Here is a 12,204-nt window from a genome sequence, read left to right as displayed (position 1 = left end):
ATGCATTATGAAAAAACTGAAGCGTTTTTTTCCGGTATTGAGCCCCTGTTACGGAACTCAATACCGGAAAACTTTAACTCTAGTGTGAAAGTACCCTTATTCTGTCAGATCTATTGGTTAATACTAAGTCCAGTATGGCTGTCCCTCTAGTCGGACCCTGAACCAGTTGGGCGAGGTAATTGTCTTTGGTTATTGCCCAAAACTTTTTTCCTTTTATGAGGTCTGAACGTGACTGAGCATTTGCTGTATGCTGCTGTCTTGAATGGTGGGACTCTTAGGTGAGTGGTTTTTTTGGGCTCAAACATTCTCTTATTTTATATCTTGAACAAAAAAATATGCTGGAATTGTAAAAGTTTAACAGCACACAGCCTTTAAACCTTTCACCTTGTGAATCAAATAATTCAGAAAATCATGTCTATGGCCCTTCATCTGATCTGGTTGATTGAAAGGACTTCTTCTGTTCAGTGTCTAGAAATCGGTAATTCGGTCACTTTCTTTCAATCAGTGCTTGTATTGGTTAATTCTGTTTCACCCTCATTGTGGTCTTTTTTTTATGTGAATCTGGCCACATAGTAGTTGAATCATATAAATTACGGAGACGGTATAGCAATATCAAATGCAAAAATTCAAGATATTTCCATTTATAGAGATTCTGAAATGAACAATGCAGACAGGGAAAATGACCCTTCTTATGTTCACTGAAAAGTATATGTTGTAAAGTGTATGATGGGACGATGTTTGATTAAACTAATCTGTCGCTTAAGTAAATGCCTCCTCTAGGTAACCTAAGAGGAAAACTGGAGAAGGCTGCAATGTTTTTATAGCCCCTCCTAAGTCGGGACCAAAGTTCACTAAGATTCTGTGTTATATGATTCTTCATAGGTACAAAAGGTGAAAAAAAGGAGTATGTCGGTCATTGATCTGTGTGTAGTGTTCTGTTTCTGAATTTAGCCAACGTTAATTTCTGTTTCTTTCTAGACAAGTGGACCCTAACAGAAACCTGTAATCATAAAAATGCAGTCCAGTCTGCAGTCCAGATGTTATAGAGCCGGAGGAGCTGAGCAGACTGATACATTTATTCATTTAAACTCTGCTCATTCTGGGCCTAAGCTCGCTATAACATGTAAGATCTACTGTATGTCAGCCAAACCAGACGATTTCAGGCCAACCATCTAATCCTACCAACTTTACTCCAACAGCAGAGGACAGGGTAGCTAAGGATTGGGCATGTTTGATACCAAGACACTGTCACCACATTCACCATATATGCATGCTTAACCAAGCTGAGCATGCATATGTATGGGAGGATCAGGGGAGATAGCTATTGGTCAAACAAGCATTTGGCTGACAGTTATCCCGTGTTTGTATGGCCAGCTTTAGGAGTCATATGGGAGGTCCAATCATTAAATAACATATGTCTCTCTATGACTTTGCATATAGTGAAGGCTGTCAGTCATTGCTTTGACCTCTCCTAAGCTCAAAATGAGTTGAGATTTCAATGAATAAATGACACATTTCACTGAATCTTTTCCCATAAAATCTGCTTAGCTCTTCCTGCTCTATAACATGATGTCTGTAGATTGATTGAATTTTCACAGTGGCAGGTTCAATTTAAATGGGTCTGGTAACAGATATTTACAGCATATCTACAGAATATTCTGTGTGTAATATCTAGAGAATGGGGGTCCCCTAAACCCTCTTCAGCAATGCAAAGTGGATGGAGGCAAGTGTCCATAACACCTATACACCTACAATGGAAATGATTGTGAGCAGCCAGCATCCTGCTTTATCTCATTATATGCACACACTTGTTCTTGCAGTACATGGGGGACTAGAGGTGACATACCCATCTATCAGATATTTATAATTCTAATATGTACTGTGGTTATACAGTATACTATAAATGTCTGTAGTTAGAATAGCCCTTTAACTTGTGAATTAGCCAGATATGAGGAAGAGTATCAAATGCTATAGTAAAGTTTAACTATGTCACATCTCGTGCCATCCCTCTGTCCAGATTCCGACTTCATAAATATTATTGTAACGCAGCGCGTGTGGAGCCACTGTGTCACTGAACGGATCTGCCTTAGGGCTGTTTTTAAGTGCATTATCTAAGTAGGTCTTCTGGTCTTCACCCTTTCACCCCTATACAGGGATCTGGTCTCCAATGCAGGGAAACCACCAGCCCACTACATCTTGGAGTAGTCTACTTTCAGTGAAAGCTGACCAAAGTAGGTCAACAGACACCGATGCATGGCACTAAAGGGGATAAGGAGTATTGTAGCCAGTGGACATGCAGAGGTCAGAGCAGGCAATCCAATAAACAGGACAAGGATGGGAGCACAGGGTCAGTTCTATAAACAGGAGGAGGTCAAGGCAGATGAAACCATTAAAATACAGTGAACGGTCATAGGTCAAATATAGAAGATCAGAAAACACCTTTACCAGGCTAGGAACCTTTTGTTCAGTAACCCTTTTATAAATTCCCTGGGAAGGCTAGCCATAGGCTGTGACAGAGAGCACAGACATCCTATGGGCAGAGATGACTGCAATTAGAAAAAAAAGTGTTCTGGATCGGCAGAACACTACTCCAGCAGCTTTGTCTGCCAAGAAGGAGCAGAGAGATACTGGTGGGCACATACCACCAGATAAACAGGACAGAGGGAAAAGTGAATGTTCTGGCAAACTTAGCCGACAGGGGTGGAGAAACAGTGTTACAATACCTCCTCTTTATGCCCCTTCTTAATTGGTCCAGACTGTAGGAGACATCTTCTAAGGAGGACTGTGTGTCAATGTTCTTGGCAGTTTCCCAGGATCTTTCTTCCGGACCAAAATACTTCCAGTCCACCAAATAGTTCTTCTCCCAACCTTCTTCATAACCAAGATACTCTTAACCCTAAACTTATCTTCAGGGCCAATTGGATTGAGGGCTGAGACTGAAATAATGGTTGCACACCAATGGTTTGAGGTGGGAAACGGGTAAGGAATTGGGAATTGTCAGGATCAGGGACTTAGATTCAGAAGGGGAGCCTGCAGGGTCACCCTGGACCTCCCTCTATCAGCACTCCTTCCTGAAACTAATGAATCTTAGTTGCCACCACTTGTCAAGTTGGCTGGCTGACGAGACACCTTTGCATTAAATAACACCTAAGTACTCTCGACAGCTGCTAGCATTCATAGGTTTAATAAATCTAGGTAACGCTTCTTCTAAGGTCATGGAATGGTTGGTACAGAAGAAGGCTATTATTAAAGTGAAGTTTTAATATAAAAAAAAAAGGACAGTGTGTACAAACAATGGGGTTATCATAGAAAATATAACATAAAATACACAGACATATACATACAGTGCAAAATAACAGTTTGTAAAATAAAAGGGATAAAAACAGAACTTAATACATTATGCAACGGTTAAGTCCGGTTGCCTGGGGAAGCAGAAATATTGGTTAGTCCATCAAGCTAGTGATCCTAAAAGAAATGACAGTTTGCTTTTCTCCATGCATGTGTTAAAAAGGGTCAGTATCTTCCCCCATCACCTGTTTTGTGAGAGGAGAGCAGGGAGTATGGTAGTGACCTTTTAAGACAGTTTTTACGACCACTTGCTGGAAGCCAAGTCTGCCTCAAAATCTTTGTATTGAAATATCTTTTCGGGTATTCACCTTAGCAATTTCATATTACCTCCATCCGTCAGAATGTCCTGCACACGTGCATACCAAACATGGCAGAGGTAATGGCAGGATAGATGGAGTTATCTAATTACTCCCTGTTACTGAGGTGGGATCTATTTGATTTTGATACCATGGAAGAATATACATGGCATGAGTTCTTAGGAGGAAGCACGTGGTTCAAATATGGATTTGAGATATAATGTCCTTTCATGACTCTTTTGAATAAAAGTAATTGAACAACAAATATGGATTTGTCCACTTATTTATTTGATCTATATTGCAAGATACCTCCTACAGCAATGTAAAGGAAGGGGTTGCCTACTCCTAACAAAATCTGGATGGATGGCAGGTCCGTAATAAAGTCCATCGCAAAATGTTGCCATGGAATATCAGGCAAAGGAAGGCACAGTCTACCAGGCGTTTGCTGGGAGGACTTATTCTGTACACATATGGCACAGAATGCAACATAGTCATGGGCATCATGGGAAAGTGCAGGCCACTAATAGTTTTGGGAAATAAGATTTGCTTTCTGTCAGAGAACTGAGCGTCCTGCCAATTTAGACTTGTGTTCGCAAACAATAATACACCTTTATTTGGCCACAGGAATGAATGTAATACCAGTGGGAATGTCCTTAACTAAGACCCGAGGAACTGACATGATTCCAGTGGATCAGAATTATGTTGAGGCTCCACAATCTGGTCTGTTAGGTCAGAGGAATGCAATAGGGCATCTGCCTTAATGTGCTCTGCAGGACAAAAATGTAGAACAAAGTTGGAACAGGCAAAGAAAAGAGACCACCTGGCTTGACGTGGATTGAGTTGCTGGACCGTCTGGAGATAGATCAGATTGTTGTGGTTGGTGTAGATAACCACAGCTTGACTGGCCTTGCTCCCTGGCACCCACATTACTCCTGGTCCCTGCATGGCTGCCGCTGCATCTCCCCATACGCGGATGAAAACATTCCCCCATGTGGGGGAAGTGGGAGGGGCAATCAAAAGCAGGCAGCAACTGGGACGAGCCTCCCTAGCGTCACCTGCAAAGCTAGGGAGGCTCAGCCCCGTCGCCGCCTGCCATTGGCTGCCCGCCCGACTTACACCGTTTGATTTCATCCGTGCATGGGAAGAAGAAGAAGAAGCGGCGGCCGTCTGGGGACCAGGAGCGACACGGGTGCCGGTGAGCAAGGTAAGCATATTGTGTGTGAGGGGTCTGGGCATATGGGGGGGGGGGGAGCATTTCAGGGGTCGTATAACCTCTTTAAACACAAACAGAACATGAATCTAAAACTGGAAGTGCTGGAACACACAAGCAGAGCAGGTACAAACGCATGTAAATTGAAATAGCACAAGACTACATTAGCTGGTCACCAAGGAACCTAAAGCTGAAGCACCCTCTTCATAGAAAATACACCTTAAATACTCAGGGACCCCTAGTTATTGGTTGTGGAAGGATTTTGAAGCGTGCACACTGGCCACTTAACAGGCTGGTGGTGAGAGTGTGCATGTCCTAAGGGGACAGTGGCTGGAGCACTAGGCAGAAGCATGGAGGAAGCAGAATAGTGAGTAGCACTGCATCTGTGCCAACAGAGGAGAGCAGGGCAGTGGCGGTCATGGATATGTACTCTAATCTCTGGAGAAATCTTACAGGATAAGGCTTGGAGATTACCAAAGTGGGTGGCTGTTATTTTACAATAGCCATTTTAATTGTAGCCACCTAAGCAGTTCAAATGGATGATCTATCACGCTCCTTTGGACACAATAACATGCTAGAATCATCTCTCTAATGTATGCCCTTGGTCTCTTCAGAGGTTTGAAAATTCTGACAATAGTAGATTGAAAATCTCTTTCTAACAAAGCTAGAACCAGCCCTGTACCTCACATGGATCCATAGATCTCCCCATTCACTGCTCTGCTAGATTTATATCAAGTAGTGATGTCCGGATCATGAACGAATCGTTCTTTTGAACCGATTCAGTTCACTGATCCGGAAGAGTCGGTTCCTCTGACTGAGCCGATCCGAATGAAACGGCTCAGTCAGATCAGCATAGAGGCAGCAGCAGGCAGTGAAATAGGAGCCGACAGTGGACGCTAGCCCCGCCCCTCCCCGCCCTCCAACCAATCAGAGGCAGCCAGCACTGCCTACCCTCACAGGGGGAGTCGCAGGGACTCAGAGAATCGTCTGAGTCTATTAGTTAAAAGAATCGAATGAGTCAGAGACTCATTTGATTCTTTTGAGTTAAAAGAACCGTGAGTCACCGAGTCCCTGCCAGGCTCCCTGCTCTGCGGCTCCCTGTAAGTCCGTCCGGGGGGAAGGGGGGGCATTAATCTAGCATGTAGCAGAGCTGTGTGTGTACAGGGTACATGCAGCAGTGTAGCATCATGCTACATGCACCCTGTACACACACAGCTCTGCTACATGCTGTAGCAGAGCAGGAAGTCTGGTAGGGACTCGGTGACACGATTCTTTTAACTAAAACTCTCAGACAATTATCAGTCTGCTCCACTGCAGCAGAGCTGTGTTTGCCAGGAGCCAGTCCCTCCTGACCTTCGGTTCACTTGAGAGCCGACTCAGCAAGTGAACCGAAGATTCGATGAGCTGAGCATGCGCATTGATCTTCAGTTCACTTGCTTCTGCCGGCTCATGAAGTGAACCGAAGATCCGATTCATGAATCGGTTACTTTGAATGAGCTGATTCAAATGAACCGATTCATTTGAAAGATCCGAACTTCCCATCACTAATATCAAGCTCACAGCTCAAGGGGTGTGTCTTTTCTGCTGCAGCTCAGGGGGCGTGTCTCAGCTCACCCTATCACAGCTCAGGAGGCAGTTGAAGGATGTAACTGAGCATGTGCGGCCATCTCAGTGAGCAGGTCAAAGATATAAGAAAAAGAGCAAAGAGCAGGTGGCGCTATACAGATAAATTTTATTGAATAACTCAATGGCTATTCCAATTTTTTTTATAAATGCAAATGCAAAAGTATTAAGATCCAGGCACTGGTTTGAATACTGTAGAATATTTCTCATGGGACAACCCCGTTAAGGCGGAAATCTGCCTAAGGCTACCTTCACACTAGCGTTTTCTGCAGATCCGTCATGGATCTGCAAAAACGCCTCCGTTACAATAATACAACCGCATGCATACGTCATTATTATTATGTCTTCTATAGCCGATCCGTCTTAAACACCATTGAAAGTCAATGGGGGACGGATCCGTTTTCTATTGTGCCAGATTGTGTAAGGGAAAACTGATCCATCCCCATTGACTTTCAAAGTGTGCCAGGACGGACCCGTTTGGCTCAGTTTCATGCAGGCAGCGTTTTGGTGTCCACCTCCAGAGCGGAATGGAGACGGAACGGAGGCAAACTGATGCATTCTGAGCGAATACTTTTCCATTCAGAATGCATTAGGGCAAAACTGATCTGTTTTGGGCCGCTTGTGAGAGCCCTGAACGGATCTCACAAACGGAAAGCCAAAACGCTAGTGTGACAGTAGCCTTAGATCTTTGATGGAGTCATCTGCAGGGAATAATGCAATGTACTAAAGCATAGTTGCATCAGTCTGGGTCTCCTGCTTGTCAAATTTGGATACATCCAGCTGTGAGAGTGTGAAACATAGCAGGGAAGCATTGTTGGTGTCTTGTTGATTGAAATATCTTTTATTCACAATCAGTTGTCAGATTACAAACATATGGTATACTGCAACGCAGTACAGGCTAAAACACAGTACAATAAATACTACACACATACTTCATAGTTCATACTTTAGGGTATACGGACATTCCAATAAAGCATCACATACAGTACCAATATATTACATATCAATTAACAAGCATCACACAAGTGATATGGAAGTGGGAAAGGGAGTGGAGTCAAAGGCCCAAAACTTTATTTAAAGATGGAAACACCAAGGGGAGAGGAGTAGGACAGGGGTTTTAATCCCTTTTTTAATCGAAGTCCAGACAGTCTATGATAGCTTCTGTGCAGGTTGTGAAGCAGCTTACAGCAGTCCTGAATGGACATCCTCTCCCAGTTCATCACCAGGCGCAGCTGTTTTCATGTTATTCTATTATTAGATTTTTTATTTTATTAATGTTTATGCTAATTTGATGTTTGCCTCTCCAGATATGTAGCTGTACTGTCAATGTTATATAAAAACTAGTGTTGATCGAGCACCAAAGTTCTCGGGTGTTCGGGTCAAACACCTCAGAATGGAAGTCAATGGGAGAACCCAAGCATTAAACCAGGCACCCCCTGCTCTGAAGACTGGAGGGTGTCTGGTTCATAGCAAAAGGTCAGAAATTGATGGAAACACCACTGAAATGGCTCGGGAATAGCATGGGGAGGATGTCTGGATGCATCTTGGACTCCCAGGTCGCTGCTGGGAACGATGTTGTTCGAGTAGTATGCCACATTTACAGACTGACAATAATACGCACAAAACAGAAGATAAAAATGGATTTTAGAGCAAAAAGTGTTAGGAAACATTCTTTCCTGTATATTTACTTGTATAGAAAGTGCAAGTGCTGCCAAAAATTACAAGGAAGAGGCACTCCAATACAACCTGTATATCACATAATGGAGGGTCTCATTCACATTGTGGTGCAAGTTTTCAGGTAGTGGGACTCCTACACATCATAAAGCCTATGCACTAAGTAAAAGGGCTTCCAAAAATTACTAGGATCTGGCACTCAAATACACCCTTTATTACACATAAAGGAGGGCATCATACACCCTTTAAAAATTATGATTGATGGCCTGCTGGTGACCCTCAAAAACATTAGGAGCAAGGGCCTGCTGGTAACCCTATAAAACATTATGGGCGAGGGCCTGCTGCTGAGCTGACCAGCTAAAACATTGGGGGGGAGGGTCTGCTGCAGAGCTGACTCTCTAAAACATTAGGGGCGAGTGCCTTCTGCTGATCTGAGCATCGAAAAAATTATGGGCGAATGCCTGCTGCTTAGCTAACCATTGAAACAAATATGGGCGAGGGCCTGCTGGTGAGCTGACCCTCAAAAACATTATATGCGAGGGCCTGCTGGTGAGCTGACCCTCTAAAAGATTGTAGGTGAGGGCCTGCTGGTGAGCTGACCCTGTAAAACATTATGGTTGAGGGCTTGCTGGTGAGCTGAAATTGGGGTAGGTTTTGAGAAACCGCTGAACCACTAAGTTGAAGACGAGGGCTAGGCATGGGATGTGGATGTGTGTGAGCTTGCCAAGCTCCAAAGTCGCCACCAAGTTATGGCCATTATCAGACACAACCATGACTGGTTCTAGGTTGATTGGCGAAAGCCACAGCTCAGTCTGGTCTCTTATCCCCTGCCACAGCTCTGCTGAGGTGTGTTGTTAGTCACCTAAGCAGATCAGCTTAAGCACGGCCTGTTGACGCTTCATCACTGCAGTGCTACACTGCTGACTGGTGCTGCAAGAGGATAATTCTGAGGTGGAAGTGGAGGAGGAGAAGTGGGGGTTGGAGCCACTAATGTAGGTGGTGGCGGAAACCCTAATGGAATTAGGGCCCGCAATCCTTGGCGTCGGTAGCACCTATGCCATCCCAGGGTACGAGTCGCTCCCGGCCTCCACAACGTTCACCCAGTGTGCCGTCAGGGAGATGTAGCATCCCTTGTCTATGTGTCAGTGGTTAAGTGGAACTTCCCAGTAACTGCATTAGTCAGGGCACGGGTGATGTTACTGGACACATGCTGGTTTAAGGCGGGCACACCGTGAAAAATAGTGGCTGGTGGGGACTGCGTAACGAGGGACGGCCGCTGAAATCAGGCTGCGGAAGGTCTCAGTGTCCACAAGCCTTAAGGCCAATGTTTCCAGGGCTAGTAATTTGGAAAGTTGCGCATTTAATGCTATGGCCTGTGGGTGGTTGGCTGGGTATTTGCGCTTGCGTTAAAATGCCTGGGGTAAGGACATTTGTACGCTGTGCTGGGACACGGAAGTGGATGTGGTCGCTGACGGTGCTTGTGAAGGTCCAGGTGCATGGCGGGAGGCATACGGGCCTGCGCCTTTGACAGGGGATGGGCCAGCATGTAACACTGGGGAAAAGGAGGCAGTGATGTGACCTGCAGACACATATTTTGGACCCAGGCATTCGGCCCACCTATTACAGTGCTTTGATGCCATGTGGCGGATGATGCTGGTGGTGGTAAGGTTGCTAGTGTTCACACCCATGCTCATTTTTGTATGGCACATTTTGCTGCCCGCACTTTGCTCAAAAAAGCGCCAGACTGCGGATCTCCTAACCTTTGGCAAGGGAAATTTCCGCAAGGGTGTGTTCTGGGGAACAGTTGCGGGCCTGTTTGGTGTGGCCCGCCTTCTCCCTTTTGCAACCCCATTGCCTCTTCCAGCCTGTTGCGGTGCTGCGGATCCCTCCCCTTCCGTACTGCTGTCCTCGCTCGGCTCGCCACCTTCCCAGGTTGGGTCAGTGACTTCATCGTCCATTACCTGTCACGGAAGGTGTGCAGGAAACTAGAAAATACAAAATGAATATACGACTGACTGGATCCAAAACTAAAGAAACAAAAAGGGAGAGCCCTGCATCAGACCTGGCTCTCTCCCTGACTGCTCAGCCTATGCGAAAATCCCAATGGTAGATGATCGCATATCCTCGTACCTCGACTGTATAACACCTGAACACCCTATAATAGTGAGGGGACACGACCACCGGCTCCCTACACTAGATACGGAGGGAGTCAGGGTCACCTGGGATCCATCAAACAGAAAAACACAAATAAATGAACAAAACTTATCTTGTAGAAGACTGAGAAGTAGGAACAGCATGCACACACTCCAGGAAGTTGTATAAACCGCAAAGTGATGCACTATGGGAAAAGGATTTAAAGGGATGCAATCAGTGCAACTACATGACAGCTGAGAGAGGCTAACGAGATGAGAAAATGAAAGCAAAACAAAGGAACCTCAAGGAGGAGGTTCTAGACGTCTGTCAGAGCTTCTCAGATGTCTGGTGGTGACACCACCTCCTCTTCCACTTCCTCACTCTGCTCATCCTACTGTCTTGTTGACCTAACAACAACCTCAGTTATTGACTGTTTCTCATCCTCATCATCAACCTCTTGAGACACTAATTGCCGTTGACTTATTGGCAACTGTGTCTCATCATCATCATCCACCTCGTGAAACACTAATTGCCATTCCCCACCGTAATCTTCTTGTGACTGTGGATGCTCCAGAGTTTGGGAATCAGGGCAAAAGATTTCCACATGTCCCATTTCAAGCAGGCTTGGCGAGAGGCCCAAATTAAGGAATGGCAATGAAAAAAGCTCCTCGGAATATATGAGTATGGGATCACTTGTTTGGCAAGACTCTCCATAGTGGGAGGAAGGAGGATCAGGGTGAGGATTGTGTTGACCAGATTCTTGGCTACTGAGACTGGATTTGGTGGTGCTTAACTGACTGGATGCATTATCTGCTGCAATCCAACCGACCACCTGGTCGCAGTGGTCTGACTTTGAGAGCGTTGTCCTGCGCCGCCCTGCAAACTGGGACATGAAGCTAGGTATCGTGGATGATTGTTTTTCTTGTGCTCTGACAGCAGGCACAGTTTCAACACGCACAGGGCCACGGCCTCTGCGTGCACCATCAGCATCACGGCCACTTCCCTGACCCTTACTGCTCACCTTCTTCATATTAAATGTTATACATCTATAGGATTTGTAAGTGTATGCGCAAAAATTTTTTAAAAGGTGTTTGAGATGTGGAAACTTTACACAGGAGATATACCACAGATAATGTCGCTGATGTCAGCAGCAGCTAATAAAAAATTACAGAGAATGTCACAGGTATTTAGGATGTGGAAACGTTAAACAGGAGAAATACTGCAGATAATGTCACTGATGTCAGCAGCGGCTATTATAAAATTACAGGAAATGTCACAGGTATTTGAGATGTGGAAATGTTACACAGCAGAAATACCGCAGATAACGTCGCTGATGTCACCAGTGGCTAATATAAAATTACAGGGAATGTCACAGGTATTTTGGATGTGGAAACGTTACTTAGGAGAAATACTGCAGATAATGTTGCTGATGTCACCAGCGGTTAATAAAAAATTACAAGGAATATCACAGGTATTTGGGATCTGGAAACGTTACACAGGAGGTGTACAAGTTGTGCTAAAAATATACGGTATATTGCTGCTGCCACATACAACAATAGTCCTTAAAAGGACTTTTGGGTCTGTAATGTTTTAGAAATTTAGCACAGGTTGCACTAAAAATATATATTGCTGCTGCCACATACAACAATAGTCCTTAAAAGTTTTTAAACTTACAAAAAATTAAATTTCACTCCCTACACTATTTTTCCCTTCTTCAGCACAGCTCTCCCTGACTAACACTGAGCCCACCCGATGACACGTTACGCCCAGCCAATCATTGTAATTCCAGTAACCAACATGGCTACGGCATTACAGTGAAGGGCAGTATTTACCTGCACGTTTATTGGCTGCGAGCTGAACTGGTGCATGCTCGATCAACACTAATAAAAACCTATAAAAATGTGTTATCATATATAAATC

This window comes from Bufo gargarizans, chromosome 2 (assembly GCF_014858855.1).
Source record: "Bufo gargarizans isolate SCDJY-AF-19 chromosome 2, ASM1485885v1, whole genome shotgun sequence".
NCBI lineage: Eukaryota > Metazoa > Chordata > Amphibia > Anura > Bufonidae > Bufo > Bufo gargarizans.
This window is presented reverse-complemented; position numbering follows the sequence as displayed.